The sequence below is a fragment of the Chiloscyllium plagiosum genome, unplaced genomic scaffold (assembly GCF_037043375.1).
Source record: "Chiloscyllium plagiosum isolate Xiang-an unplaced genomic scaffold, Cpla_swu_hap1 HiC_scaffold_7, whole genome shotgun sequence".
Classification (NCBI taxonomy): domain Eukaryota; kingdom Metazoa; phylum Chordata; class Chondrichthyes; order Orectolobiformes; family Hemiscylliidae; genus Chiloscyllium; species Chiloscyllium plagiosum.
In genome coordinates, this window is record NW_028270145.1 from 70,458,758 (window position 1) to 70,472,551 (window position 13,794).

Sequence of the window (13,794 nt, forward strand, 5' to 3'; positions counted from 1 at the left end):
AAGGCATTCACTGACATCACATTGCAATATGACGCTATTGTATCAGAAAACAAATCTTCAGTAACCAATTATTTTGATCATTAAAGAAAATTGGAAGCTGTTTATAAACTGTGAGAACTGGAAAACTGTGCTTTGGAATTGGGCATTGATGCACTGGTGTAGACTCAGAAGAAAACATGGCTGATATCGATAAACCTGAAACACTGATACAGAGAAGAAAATTTGTTCTGTGAATAATAAATATTGTGATGTAAATGTCTATTGTGGGTTTAAAAAAGCCAAAGAAGGTAATATTCTAATGTTGGGCAAAATGCCACACTGACAATTTGTCACAAATATGTGGACCTAAAGATTTTTCTGGATTGGTTAACAGCATAGAAACAAATTACGCAGAATGGTATGAAAAACCTGATGCAATTTGTGCAGTTTAGTTTTGACATAATGAATTAATGTTGTAAGTTGCTCAATTTTCTAATACAGCAAATCACCAAATTCAAAAAAAGTAAATGCCATAACTTTTTTCAGTTAGCCCCAACGGGTTTCATTTTTGGTAAAAATCAATTACATTTCAGGAAATTTTGTCTTAACTCTTGCAGTAAGATTTTCCTTAAAGAGAAGTTTCTCCAAAGAAATTTGTTTTGGATATCATATCTTTGAACATGGGTATGATTTTGTTAGCTGTGGTGACTGTCCAGTTTGACCATACCCTAAAGATCAGATATGATATTCCCTGTCACCTAACATTACAGTAACACCAGCTATCATGGAACTAATTGCTTAAAAACTAATATTTCACAAGCCATTGTGGTTTTACTACCTTAGAAAAAGGTTTTGCACACTATTATAGATTAATGAATTATTTTACATGGTGCTCTAATAGGAGCTAGAACATGGGGAGCAGGAGAACGATGTGGTTCATTTAGGAGTTGTGAGGTGCTTTATAGCTAACTAATTTGAAGGGTTCAGGCAAGAAAAAGCCTAGTTGCTGACTGCAACAAATCACTGGATGCTAATTCTGAATTTCCGATTCTAGGACAGAGCTTAAATCGGAACTCTAAATATCGAGATTTTTGCCATGTGATTTAGCAACATGTTCAAACATGTGGATTCAATTCCTGTTTCAAGCATGATTATATATTTTAGGCAGGCATTTAAGTTCAGGATTGAGAAAATTCTGTTTTTTTTTAAATCACTTGTGGATGTGGGCATCATTGGCTTGCCAGCATCTATTGCCAATTCCTGGTAGCCCTTGAATAGGTGGTGGTGAGCTGCCGCCTTGAACTCCAGTTGTCCACATGCTATGGGTTGACCCACTGTGCCCATTGGGAGGGAATTGCAGAATTTTGACCAAGCAACAGTAAAAGAATGATACCTTTCCAAGTCAGCATGGTGAGTGACTTGGGGGGAGCTTGCAGGTGGTACTGTTTCCAAATATCTGCTGTCCTTATCCTTTGAGATAGAAGTGGTCATAGGTTTGCAAAATGCTGCCTAAGGATCTTTGGTGAATTTATGCAGTGTATTTTGTTGATTGTACACACTGTTGCTACTGAGCGTCTGTTGTGGAGGGAATGGATGTTTGTGGATGTAGTGCCAATCAAGCAGGCTGCTTTGTCCTGAATTTTTTTTTTGATTGATTAGATTAGATTAGATTAGATTAGATTACTTAGTGTGGAAACAGGCCCTTCGGCCCAACAAGTCCACACCGCCCCGCCGAAGCGCAACCCACCCATACCCCTACATCTACCCCTTACCTAACACTACGGGCAATTTAGCATGGCCAATTCACCTGACCTGCACATCTTTGTGACTGTGGGAGGAAACCGGAGCACACGGAGGAAACCCACGCAGACACGGGGAGAATGTGCAAACTCCACACAGTCAGTCGCCTGAGGCGGGAATTGAACCCGGGTCTCTGGCGCTGTGAGGCAGCAGTGCTAACCACTGTGCCACCGTGCCGCCCACAATGGTGTCAATGGTGTCAACTTCTTGAATGTTGTTGAAGCTGCACCCATCCAGGCAAATGGGGAGCATTCCATCACACTCCTGACTTGTGCATTGAAGATGGTAGGTCGGCTTTTGTCATAATGTTCTTAGCTTCTGACCTGCTCTCACTGCCACTTTTTGTGGTAAGAGGCAAGGTGCAAAGCAATGACAAGACGTGGATGTTGTGAGCAATAAATAGTGCTCATTCGTTGAGCCTATGTCAGCCAGTGAACAATGTAGCAGCTTGCTCCAGTTTCAGAGCTGGGTACGTATCCCTGAGTGCATAGTGTCCTTGTTGCAGCATTACAATTATAGTTGCTTGTGCAGTCCAAAGTACAACAATGGAGTACAGAAGCATTACGGTAAGTACATTGGATGTGTACTGTGAGCATTTCTGAAGTCTGGCACCTATCAGATGCTAATGCCCATGGAACTGGGCTATATGCAGCAGTGCCCATTTATGCCCAGTGATATTTGTGTCCAATATCCAACATGGAGGTCCTTTGTGGTAAGCTGCAGTCATCAGGTACCTGCTTTGACCTCTATGTTGAGATTTTTGCCATCTTTAGTTTGCTAACTGTGGGTGAAAGAATGAGGAAAATGTCCAGTTAGTAAGTTCATTACTAAACGACAATCTCCCTTGATAGGCAATTCACTGCTCCCTGTGGAAAATTTCACCTTGATGCCCAGAATCTGCTTAAAAGATGCAGTGCGTTGCTCCAGTTGTTCCTGACTTCTTACTCGATTCGGCCATATTTCTCACCATCGCCCATGTCATTCAGGCCATTATAAGATTCCACACTCAGTCTTTAATAGCCTACTAACACCTAATCACCACTGAGCAAGTTCTTACTGTTTAGCTAGTTTATATTTTTTTCTGTAATATAGTGCTTTTGTTTTCTGTGTCAAAAATTACAAATTATTTGTAATTAAAAACTCAAATTGGCATTTTAACTTGAATCTTAAGCCCAAGTGAATGCCTAAATCTTTCATTTTTTCAAAATAATTTTGCACAAGATGAAATAGTGATAAAGCCAACTTATAATTTTGTGGTTTACTGAGAATTCTTCAATATGGTTGCCACCTTAGCCTGCTAGAGGTCCCCTTTAGCTACTGCCAGAGTGAGGTTAATGTAAGAACTGTGAAACCATCCCAACAATATCACTACAGCATTGTGAGAAACACTTTGAAATCTGTAGTGAGTGACATCATTTCTCATGTGAAAAGTGTGGTGCTGGAAAAGTGCAGCAGGCCAGGCAACATCCGAGGAGCAGGAGAATTGACGTTTCGGGCATAAGCCCTTCTTCAGGAATGAGTGACATCATTTCTCAGCTGACACAATCTGCGCCAAAGATAATACATTTGGTTCATATGCAGTTGTTAATTTTATTCTTTCATGAGATGAGGATATTGCCAGGATCTACTGCCCATCCCAATCTGGTACATCCGCTGTGTTTTTGGGAAGGGAGTTTGGAAATTTTGAATCAGTAACAGTAAAGGAATGTTGATCTTATTCCAAGCCAGAATGGTGTGTGGCTTGTAGTAGGGATTATTCATTTAAATGCTTAAAGGAGTCTTGTATTACTATTTTATCTATATTTTACCTGGTGTTGCTGTCTTGCTGGGAGATGGAGTGAATGCTTATGTTGGTGGATGGAGTACCAATCATGCAGGCTGTTTTGTCCTGATTCATGTCAAGCATCTTGATTGTTATTGGCACCACACTCACCCAGGCAAGTGGGGAGAATTCAATCACACACCAGATTTGTGTGTTGTAGACGATGAATAGGCTCTGAGGAGTTAGATGTGCTACTTGCTGCAGAATTCTTATGCCTTGACCTGTTCTTATAGCCAAGGTGTTTATATGACTTGTCCAATTTGATTTCTGGTTAATGGTAATCCCTAGGATGTTGGTAATGGGGTATTCAGCAATGGTAATGCCATTGAATATTAAGGAACAAGGATTTGATTTCCCTTTATTGAAGATGAATTTTCTTTGGATTATACGCATCTGGGTAATTTTTCACATTTTCAGACAAATGCAGATAACAATTGTATTGCAACAGCTTGAATAAATTCATGGCTAGTTCTGGAGCAAATCTCTTCTACTCTTCGTTGGGATGGTGCCAGGGCTCAAAACTATTGCAGAATCTAGTATCCAGTTCACTGTGTTTGCCTGTTCATGAAATTTAGTCTAACCAATTTGATTGCCTGTTTTCTTTTGTCATTGTGGGCAGGTGTGAAGTTCGAGTTATATTTGTCCACATGAAGGATGTGCGTGAATGCACTTGAGAAATGAAGAAAGGATGTGGGAAGTGCTTGTTCCTAGAGAATTAAGCAGGCAGAAAAGACGTTACTGCAGTCAGGGAATGAGAGCAGCTGTTGAAGAAATCAATGCTTGGAATGGTGAACCTTATGCGAAAATAGTGTATTCCTTGTGTGTGATTGTTGATAACAATTGATTGACAAAGTATAGTTCATTTGTTAAAATGTGGCTTTTCTGCTGTACATGTTTGCATTCTGTTGGAAGTATTATATGTTCTTGGTTCTTTTTAATAATTGCATCATAAGTAATTTAATGTTTGTGTTCATAATGTAGGTAATGTTTGAGAACTTGTGTTCTAAATTGTAGGGAAAATGAATAGTTTTAGTTACGTAAAGATCGGACTTGTTAAAAATTACATTTTAAACTTTTATGTGCAAAACAACATTTTAGAAGAAGCAATGTGATTTCAGCTAAATGATGAGCAAGCCACCATGTGAGATAATTGCTCAAATATTTAGAGACTTAAGTTACTCAACCACCAGAAAGAGAGAGAAAAGGAACCTGGGAGCAGGTTCGTGCACAGGTAGGAGACCCACAACAGCAGATATCTCCAAACTGTTTGGACTGAAGGGAAATCCGGTGGTATTTGGAAGTCAGAAGAAAGCCTTAGCCTTAGAAACAGAACATTATGAAAGTGTCAAGAAGAGAAATTATCCTACAAGTGTTTTGAAGACATGATGTTAGGGCAACCACATTAAGTAATGTTGAGCTGAGTTAGCAGTTTAAGACTCACAGGAAGAGACATTAACTAAAGAAAATAAAAGTAAAGTCACTTCAGAACTGCTCTCCCATTTGAGAGAAACTATTCGTGGTTTAACCTGCAGGTCACCATGTGTCAGGTTAGGGGAGAGTTGAGAAGGAGAATCCTTAATGAGAATTGAACCCATGGTGTTGGTATTAATCTATATTGTAAACCAACTGAGCTAAACTAACCCCCAACAAAGAAAATGTCATCTAGTGAATGTGCAGGTCTGAATTGCAGCTTGCCAGCTTTATTCAAATTTGAGTGTTTAAGAGTATTACTGGAATAATGATGAATTTTTATTTCTGGTGATTATAATGAACCACCTGATGAAGGAGCGATGCTCCGAAAGCTAATGCTTCCAATTAAACCTGTTGGACTATAATGTGGTGTTGTGATTTTTAACTTTGTACACCCCAGTCCAACACCGGCATCTCCAAATGGTGATTATAATAAGATTGTTCCAATAGTTAGTAGGAATAGAGTTTGTATTTTTCTTTCATGTAATAAATTTTTGTTCTTTTCTTAAAAGTCCATTGACAGCCTTTTGTGAATATATTCTGTGTTACCGTCACTTAACTAAATCATCACTATTAACATCCTGGAGGTTATCAATATAGAGTCATAGAGATGCACAGTACCTCAGCTGGATTCAACACATGGGCTACAAGAGTATGTCTGAGGCCTGGAATACTGTAGCAAGAAACTCACCTGCTGACTCCCCAAAGCTGTCCAACATGTACAAGGTACACATCAGAAGGGTGATCGAATATTCCCCAATTACATAGGTAGGTACAGCTTCAACAACACTCCAGAAGCAACATCCAAACAAAGCAGCTCACTTGATTGTCACCACACTGATGCTGATTAGGAACTGTGTACTATCTATAAAATGCAGTGTAGAAATTTGCCAAGATCCTCATACAGCACCTTTTAAAACTCTGACCACTTCTGTCTCAAAGACAAGGGCAGCAGAAACATGGGAACACCACTACCTCTCTGACTTCGAAATATACTGCTTTTTTCCCCACTGTTCAAACTTGCCTCAGAAGACAAACCAGTCTTCCCTCTGGATTGATTGCCTTGGGACAGTGGTTAGATTGTCTCTTATTGAAGGTAGACATTGTCTGGCATTTGTGTGGCGTGAATGTTTTACTTGGATTCTATGGTGTGTTTAAATCAACACCATGATTAGCAGACATTTACTCATTTCCATCTGCATTAATTGGTCACATCATCAACAGTTCACCTCCATTAAAATCAGCACTGGGACAGCCGTGACTCTGAAATGCTCCCAATGTCAGACTCCTGACCCCAGAAGGAAAACCATGCCACTCAAATCTGTCCTGGCAGTATCAGTGAGGATGACAGCAGCACTTAACCTATCTAAACTACAAAAATCTAACAAATTATGTCTAACTATACAGTACAACTGTTTGCAGTCACTCAATGCACCATGTATAAAATAATTTCCGAATGTTACTGCAAGCAACAGTTGGAAATAAATTGAATTCTTCAGTATTGCTGTATTTCTCTATTTGTTGAGTGATATCAGTTAAATCTGTGCATTTGCTGAAATTAAAAATATTCACATTAGATTAAAGAATTTTACTATATGAATGTGGAAATTGCACCTAAGCCCAGGGTGACAGGGCCCTGCCAGATTGAGAGCTGGCGAGAGACCTGGGCTGTCTCTTTCAGGGAATGCCTGCCAAACCTTCTGGAGGTAGAGAAGTCAGCATTTTAGCTAGAACCATTTGAAGGATTATACATAAAACATTGACTTCTCCACCTCCAGATGCTGCCTGGCTTTGTTTTCTTCCAGCCTCCTGCCTGTCTACTTTGGATTTCAGCATCTGCTGTATTATTTTGTCTATGCCAATCCTTGTGGCAGTCGGGCAGTTCTGACGATATGCCAGCATTCCTGTGGAATTAGTGACTGGGTTAGAAGTGCCACCCTTTAGGAACCACCAGTCATCAGATGTAGTTGTTGCACGCAACAGCACCATGGAGGATACTTTGACTGCTTCCAGAGGAGCAAGATAAATAATGTATGTACATCTGAGAGGAATGATTGGGATAGAAGTATCTAATGGAGTGGGAGTGGCGTGGGTATATAAGGGTCAGGGACACAGAAAGAAGGGATTTCTTAGGAGACATCCCGAGCCCGATGACTGAGCCCTCTGTTGAATTAGGAACAATTTAGGAATTAGTCCATAATCTTTTTGCTTCCAGGAATGCATTTCAGGAGACTCGTTAATCCCACCAGCCAGAAAAGGTCTTTAGTGGTCCTTAATTAGTGGTTCGCGGGTCTCAAATGGCTGCAAGATGAAAAACTTGATCATAGGTCTTAGTGTCTAGAACTGAATTCTAGTGGAGATAGGAAGGTATTGGGGATCAAATCTGCTAGCATTCCATCTCACTACATGTCCTTCCCACCTCCTACCTTGTCTTATCCAAGAGGAGTTGTCAAACCTTTTACTGAGGTATTACTCCCTTGTGTGACAGACGAGAAGTCAACTCAGACTTTAATTCATCAAAGCCTTCTTTATTTAACTCAAAGTATCGATGCTCAATATAAAGCAGACATTCTTTGCAACATTTACCTCTTACTTCATCCAACTTAACTGCGGCTTTAACTTACTTCATTTAACTTCACTTTACCTTAGTTTAATTCACATTTAAGTCTAAAATTAATTCTGTAAATTTGGCTTGAAACAAACACTAACCCGATTTGAGGGAGCAGCCAACTTTGTGTTCTGTTGCCTCATGGTCCTTTGTTTCTCTGGAGATGACTTCAGGGCATGTACCCCTCAAATGTTGGTCTCAAGCACTCACTGCTGCAAAATCAGTGAGTAACTTTTATCCCAAAGTGTGCTCATTTTCCAGAAACTTCTTTGGCACTCAGCCAATGAATTGACCAAACCTAATCACGATGTACCATTTCAGCCAATGGAGGTTACTGGTAAATAACTCCCACATGATTATACCAAGTCATAAACAACTACACACCAAGCTCCATATAAGGTATTACAGTGCCTGTATGTCTCGTGGGCTGCTATGACACCTCCCTTATTTGGTCAACACAGGAAACTGCATGTCACAGCTTATAGGACAAGTCCCAACATGTCCTGGCTCCAGTTGTAACTGAGGTCAGACTTTTATCTAGCTTGACCAAAGTTCCCAGCATACTTTATTGTAGCTCTCAACCAGTCTTGTGGCCATTTCTCCTCCTGGCCACCTGACCACACTTGCCACCTCTGAGCACAAGATTCCACCCATAAATTTGGATTATAGAAGTGTGTGCCAACAAAGGGGTAGAATACTGAGTCATGTGCAATGGAAAATTTCTGTCGCATATCCATGTTGAAGCCCTAAAACTTTCTACTGAAATCTAGACAATGGAAAATTATAGACTCCAATCTGTTGCAGAATATACTGAAGTTCACTATATGTCAAGCTCCACAGCCATAACATTTAAAGATTCTGGATACTGTACATTATATTGAATAGATGGAACATCAGAGACTCCCTGAATCAATCCAGCTTTGACACCAGGCACAATTTTGGCTTTCAAAAGAGACATAGATCATAATTTTTTTGTCCACCTTGAAATTAAAGGGCAATGAGAAAAAAGCAGGGGAATGAGCTCCGAGCATTTCTTTTGCATCGAGCCGGCGCACATTTGATGAGCAAAATAGATTCCTAAGCCACTCATGTTCCTATGTTAGATAGTTATGAGTTACCCAATCCATGTTATGAATTCAGGAAATTGGAACAAGAATGAGCCCTTTGGACCCCCAAGCCTTCTGTCCATTCAACTAGATCATTACTGATCTGCTATGTCAGCAACATTTTCCCAACTATTACTATATCCCTTGATGTTTTTAATTTATAAACTTCGATCAATTTCTATCTCAAACATACTCTTATCATTTGAGTTTCCACAGCCTTCTGACATAAGGAAGTCTCTTAAAGACAACATAGACATACAATGTCCCCCAATTGGGTTCTTGAGGTCCAGGATAGCTGTAAGGTTTGAGATCAAGTGCCCTAGAGGAGTTTCTCAATATGCCTGAGTGTATGAACATATCTGCTGATTTTTGATTTTATAGTAAAAGCCTCCTCAATATCTCCTCAATAGACAATGCCATCAGTCTGCTAAGTTGCATTCCCTCTATGACGTTATCCTGTATTTGGTAAGAGACCAAAACTGGGGACACTACTCCAGGTGTGGTCTCATCAATGTTTGTTACAACTGCTATGTCATTACTCATATATTAAAATTCTCCAGCAATACAGACCAATTTGATTTAGAAATGCCGGTGTAGAGCGGCATTTCAGAGCGCTGCTCCTTCATCAGGTTCCAATTAAACCTGTTGGACTTATAACCTGGTGTTGTGTGATATTTAACAATGTGCAATTTGTTTCCCCAGCTGCTCACTGCAGCTGCATGCCAACTTTTAGTGACTCATGAACAGGACACCATGACCCCTTTGCACATTAACACCTCCATGGAAATATAAATACGTAAATCATTTGATCATAGAAAGATGTAGGAGCAACAGGGTGGTGGTGATAGGAGATTTTAATTTTCCCAGCATTGATTGGGATTTGCCTAGTGTTAGAGGTCTGGATAGAACAAAATTTAGTAAGCATCCAGGAAGGTTTTCTCGAGCAGTGTGTAAATAGTCCAACTCAGGAAGGGGCCATACTGGACCTGGTGTTGGGAAATGAGCCCGGCCAGATGGTTAATGTTTCAGTAGGGGATTACTTTGGGAATAGTGATCACAATTCCATAAGTTTTAGAAGACTTATGGTCAAAGACGAGAGTGGTCCTAAAGGAAGAGTGCTAAATTGGGGAAGGCTAACTATAGCAAACTTCAGGAGCTGGGGAATGTAGATTGGGAGCACCTGTTTGACAGGAAATCCACATTCGATATGTGGAAGGCTTGTAACGAGAGGTTGATTAGAGTGCAGGAGAGATATGTTCCTATGAAAATGAGGGATAGAAATGGCAAGATTAAGGAACCATGGTTGACAGGTGAAAATGTGAGACTAGCTAAGAGAAAGAATGATATGTACATAAGGTCTAGGTGACTGAAGACAGACGAAGCTTTGGAAGAATATCGAGAATTATGACGAATCTGAAACGAGGAACTAAGAGGGCTAAAAGGGGTTATGAGATATCCTTAGCGAGCAGGGTTAAGGAAAACCCCAAAGCCTTTTATTCATATATAAGGAGCAAGAGGGTAACTAAGGAAAGGGTTGGCCCACTCAAGGACAGAAGAGGAAAATTATGCGTGGAGTCAGAGAAAATGGGTGAGATTCTTAATGAGGACTTTGCATCGGTATTCACTGAGGAGAGGGGCATGGTGGATGTTGAGGTTAGGCATAGATCTTTAATTACTCTAGGTCAAGTCAGCCATAAGGAGGGAGGAGGTGTTTGGTATTCTAAAAGGTATTAAAGTGGAATAGTCCCCAGGTCTGGATGGGATCGTCTCAGGTGACTGAGGGAAGCGAGAGAGGAAATAGCTGGGGCTTTAACAGATATCTTTGCAACATCCTTGAACTCAGAGGAGGTCCCAGAAGACTGAAGAATTGCTAATGCTGTCCCCTTGTTTAAGAAGGGTAGCAGGGATAATTCAAGTTATTACAGACCTGTGAGCCTGACGTCAATGGTAGGGAAACTGCTGGAGAATATACTGAGAGATAGGATATATTCCCATTTGGGAGTAAATGGGATGACCAGTGATGGACAGCATGGTTTTGTGCAGGGAAGGTCATGTCTTACAATCCTAATAGAATTCTTTTGAAGAGGTGACAAAGTTGATTGATTGGGGGAAAGGATGCAGTCATGTACATAGACTTTAGTAAGGTATTTGATAAGGTTCCCCATGGTAGACTGATGGAGAAGGTGAAGTCGCTGGGGTCCAGGATGTTCTAGCCAGATGGATAGAGAACTGGTTGGGAAACAGGATAAAGAGTAGTAGTGGAAGGGAGCTTCTCAAAATCGAGACCTGTGACCAGTGGTGTTCCACAGAGATCCATCCTGGCACCACTGTTGTTTGTTATAAATGTAAATGATTTGGAAGAAGGTGTTGGTTGTCTCATTACAAATTTGCAGATGACAAAGATTGGTGGAGTAGCAGATAGTGAAGGAGATTGTCATAGAACGCAGCAGAATATAGATTGGAGAGTTGGGCAGAGAAATGGTAGATGGAGTTCAATTCGGATACATACGCGGTGATGCATTTTGGAAGATCCAATTCAAGAGCAAACTACACAGTAAATGGAAAAATCCTTGGAAAAATTGATGTACAAAGAGATCTGGGTGTTCAGATCCATTGTTCCCTGAAGGTGGCAACACAGGTCAGGTCAAGAAGGCATACAGCATGCTTTCCTTCATCGGACGGGGTAGTAAGTACAAGAGTTCGCAGGTCATGTTGCAGTTGTGTTAAGATTTTGTTTCGATCACATTTGGAATACTGCATACAGTGCTGGTCGCCACATTACCAAAAGGATGTGGATGCTTTGGAGAGGGTGCAGCGGAGGTTCACCAGGATGTATGTTGCCTGGTATGGAGGGCACTAGCTATGAGGAGAGGTTGAGTAGATCAGGATTATTTTCATCGGAAAGATGGAGGTTGAGGAGGGACCTGATTGAGGCCTACAAAATCATGAGAGGTGTAGACAGGGTGGATAGCAAGATGCTTTTTGAGTGGAGGACTCAATTACTAGGGGTCGCAAGCTCCAAGTGAGGGGGGAAGGATTTAGGGGCGATATGCGTGAAAAGTTCTTCATGCAGAGAGTGGTGTATACTTGGAACGCGTTGCTAGCAGAAGTGGCAGGGGTGGGAACGATAGCGTCATTTAAAATATATTTAAACAGATACGTGAATGGTCAGGAAGCAAAGGGATACATATCCTTAGAAAATAGGTGACAGGTTTAGATAGGGGATCTGGATTGGCATAAGCTTGGAGGGTCGAAGGGCATGTTCCTGTGCTGTATTTTTCTTTGTTCTTGCCTTCCTTGTTCTTGCAATCCTTGAACGTGTAAAATGTTTTCTGCATTTTTGCTTTCATACCAAAGTGGATAACTTCATATTATCCACACATTCCATCTGTCATGTTCTTACTCTCACATTGTAGTCATTCTTGATCTTTGAAGCTTTCTTTCAGCCTCCTCAACTCCCATTCCTACCTGGTTCTGTGTCATCAGCAAACTTTAAAATATTACGTTTGTTCTTCTATTTAAATTGTTGATCTAGATTGTGAATAGTTGGTCGCTAAGTCCTGGTTCCAGTGGTGTACCACAAGTCATAACCTGTCAATTTGAGAATGTCCAGTTTATTCTTAATCTCACTTTCGTCTGTTGACCGATTCCTAATCAATGCCAGTATAATATGTTTAACTCCACATTACCCAAAAAAGGCAGCATTGCATATAAAAACAGGTTGTCAGAGTTGAATTCCAGAGGTGAGGTGAGAGTGACTGGCCTTGACATTAAGGCCACACTCAGCCCAATGTGGTCTCATGGAGCCCTTGCAAATCTAGAGTCAGTGAAAATCAGAAAACTCTTGGTTGAATTCCTATCTGCTACAAAGGGAGATGGTTATGCTTGTTGGAAGTAAGTCATTTCAACTCCAGCACATCAGTGCAGGAATTTGGGAGAATAGTGTCCTAGGCCCAACCAGCTGCTTAAATGACCTTCCTCCATCATAAGGTCAGAAGTAGACATGTTCACTGACTGCACAATGTTCAACATAACTTGCGTCTCCTCAGATACTGAAGCTGTCCAAGTACAAATGCAACAAGACCTGAGCAATATTGAGGTTTTGGCTAAAAAGTGGCAAGTAACATTCACATCACACAAATGACCATCTCCAACAAGCGAACCTAACCTCAATGCATTAACATTCAATCTTGTTACCATCACTGAATCATTCACTATTAACATTCTTGGGGTTAACATTAACCAGGAATTAAACTGGATTAGCCATATTAAAAATTGTAACAACAAAAGCAGGACAGAGGCTAGTTATACCCTGGAGAGAAACACACCACCTGATTCTGCAAAGCCTGTCCATCATCCACAAAGCACAACTCAGAAGATAGGTACCTGTCTATCAATGGCAAATTCCAAAGTTCAGTAATTAATTGGTGAGCTGTATTATTATGGAGCCAGTGATATGCCATGATGATGTGGTGAGGCTGTTGCTTGTCCATTGCCAGCCTCCATGGACGAAGGGTACAGATGGTCTCAGACCATGGGAAGTGCCCCAAGATGTTAGGAAATGCTGGCCAAGATGGATGCCCAGTGAGCTGCAGACACCAAGTAGCCACATTGACTTTAATGCTGGGAATTGGTACCACTTAGTTTCTCTCCTCCGCCTGATAAAATAGCAACTTCTAAACTACTGAAGTGATGTTAGATAATAAGGACATGTTAATGCATGCAAGTAAACCCCTCATCACTCAGTAATGAGATTCTCATCTAGCAATTAAAATCTTATGCACAAAATCTGATGTTTTTCATCACAACATCTGGAATCTTATTTCTCCTTTTGCGCCATGTTTTCCCAACTGGTTCACCATTGCCCACATTGTTCAGGGACTGGAAACTTTTATGCATCCATGTCATCACCTGTCATTCTTCTAAACGCCAGCAATTACAGACTGAATTTATTCCATATTTCCTCATCAGGAATCAATCTATAAATGTTATTGGCAATCTATGCTGGC

At 40.7% G+C, this 13,794-nt stretch overlaps 1 protein-coding gene across 3 annotated transcripts in view; it reads left to right on the forward strand.

Moving 5' to 3' along the window:
- The window catches only part of b3galt1b (beta-1,3-galactosyltransferase 1b), a 162,715-nt gene that overhangs the window by 79,358 nt on the left and 69,563 nt on the right, over positions 1–13,794 (forward strand). For 2 of the 3 annotated variants that reach the window (XM_043693920.2, XM_087989113.1), the window contains exon 2: positions 4,221–4,389. The exons of the other annotated variant lie outside the window; for it this stretch is intronic. The gene's annotated coding sequence lies outside the window, so the exon portion shown is untranslated. The remainder of the gene's footprint in view (positions 1–4,220; positions 4,390–13,794) is intronic. 3 annotated transcript variants of the gene reach the window in all.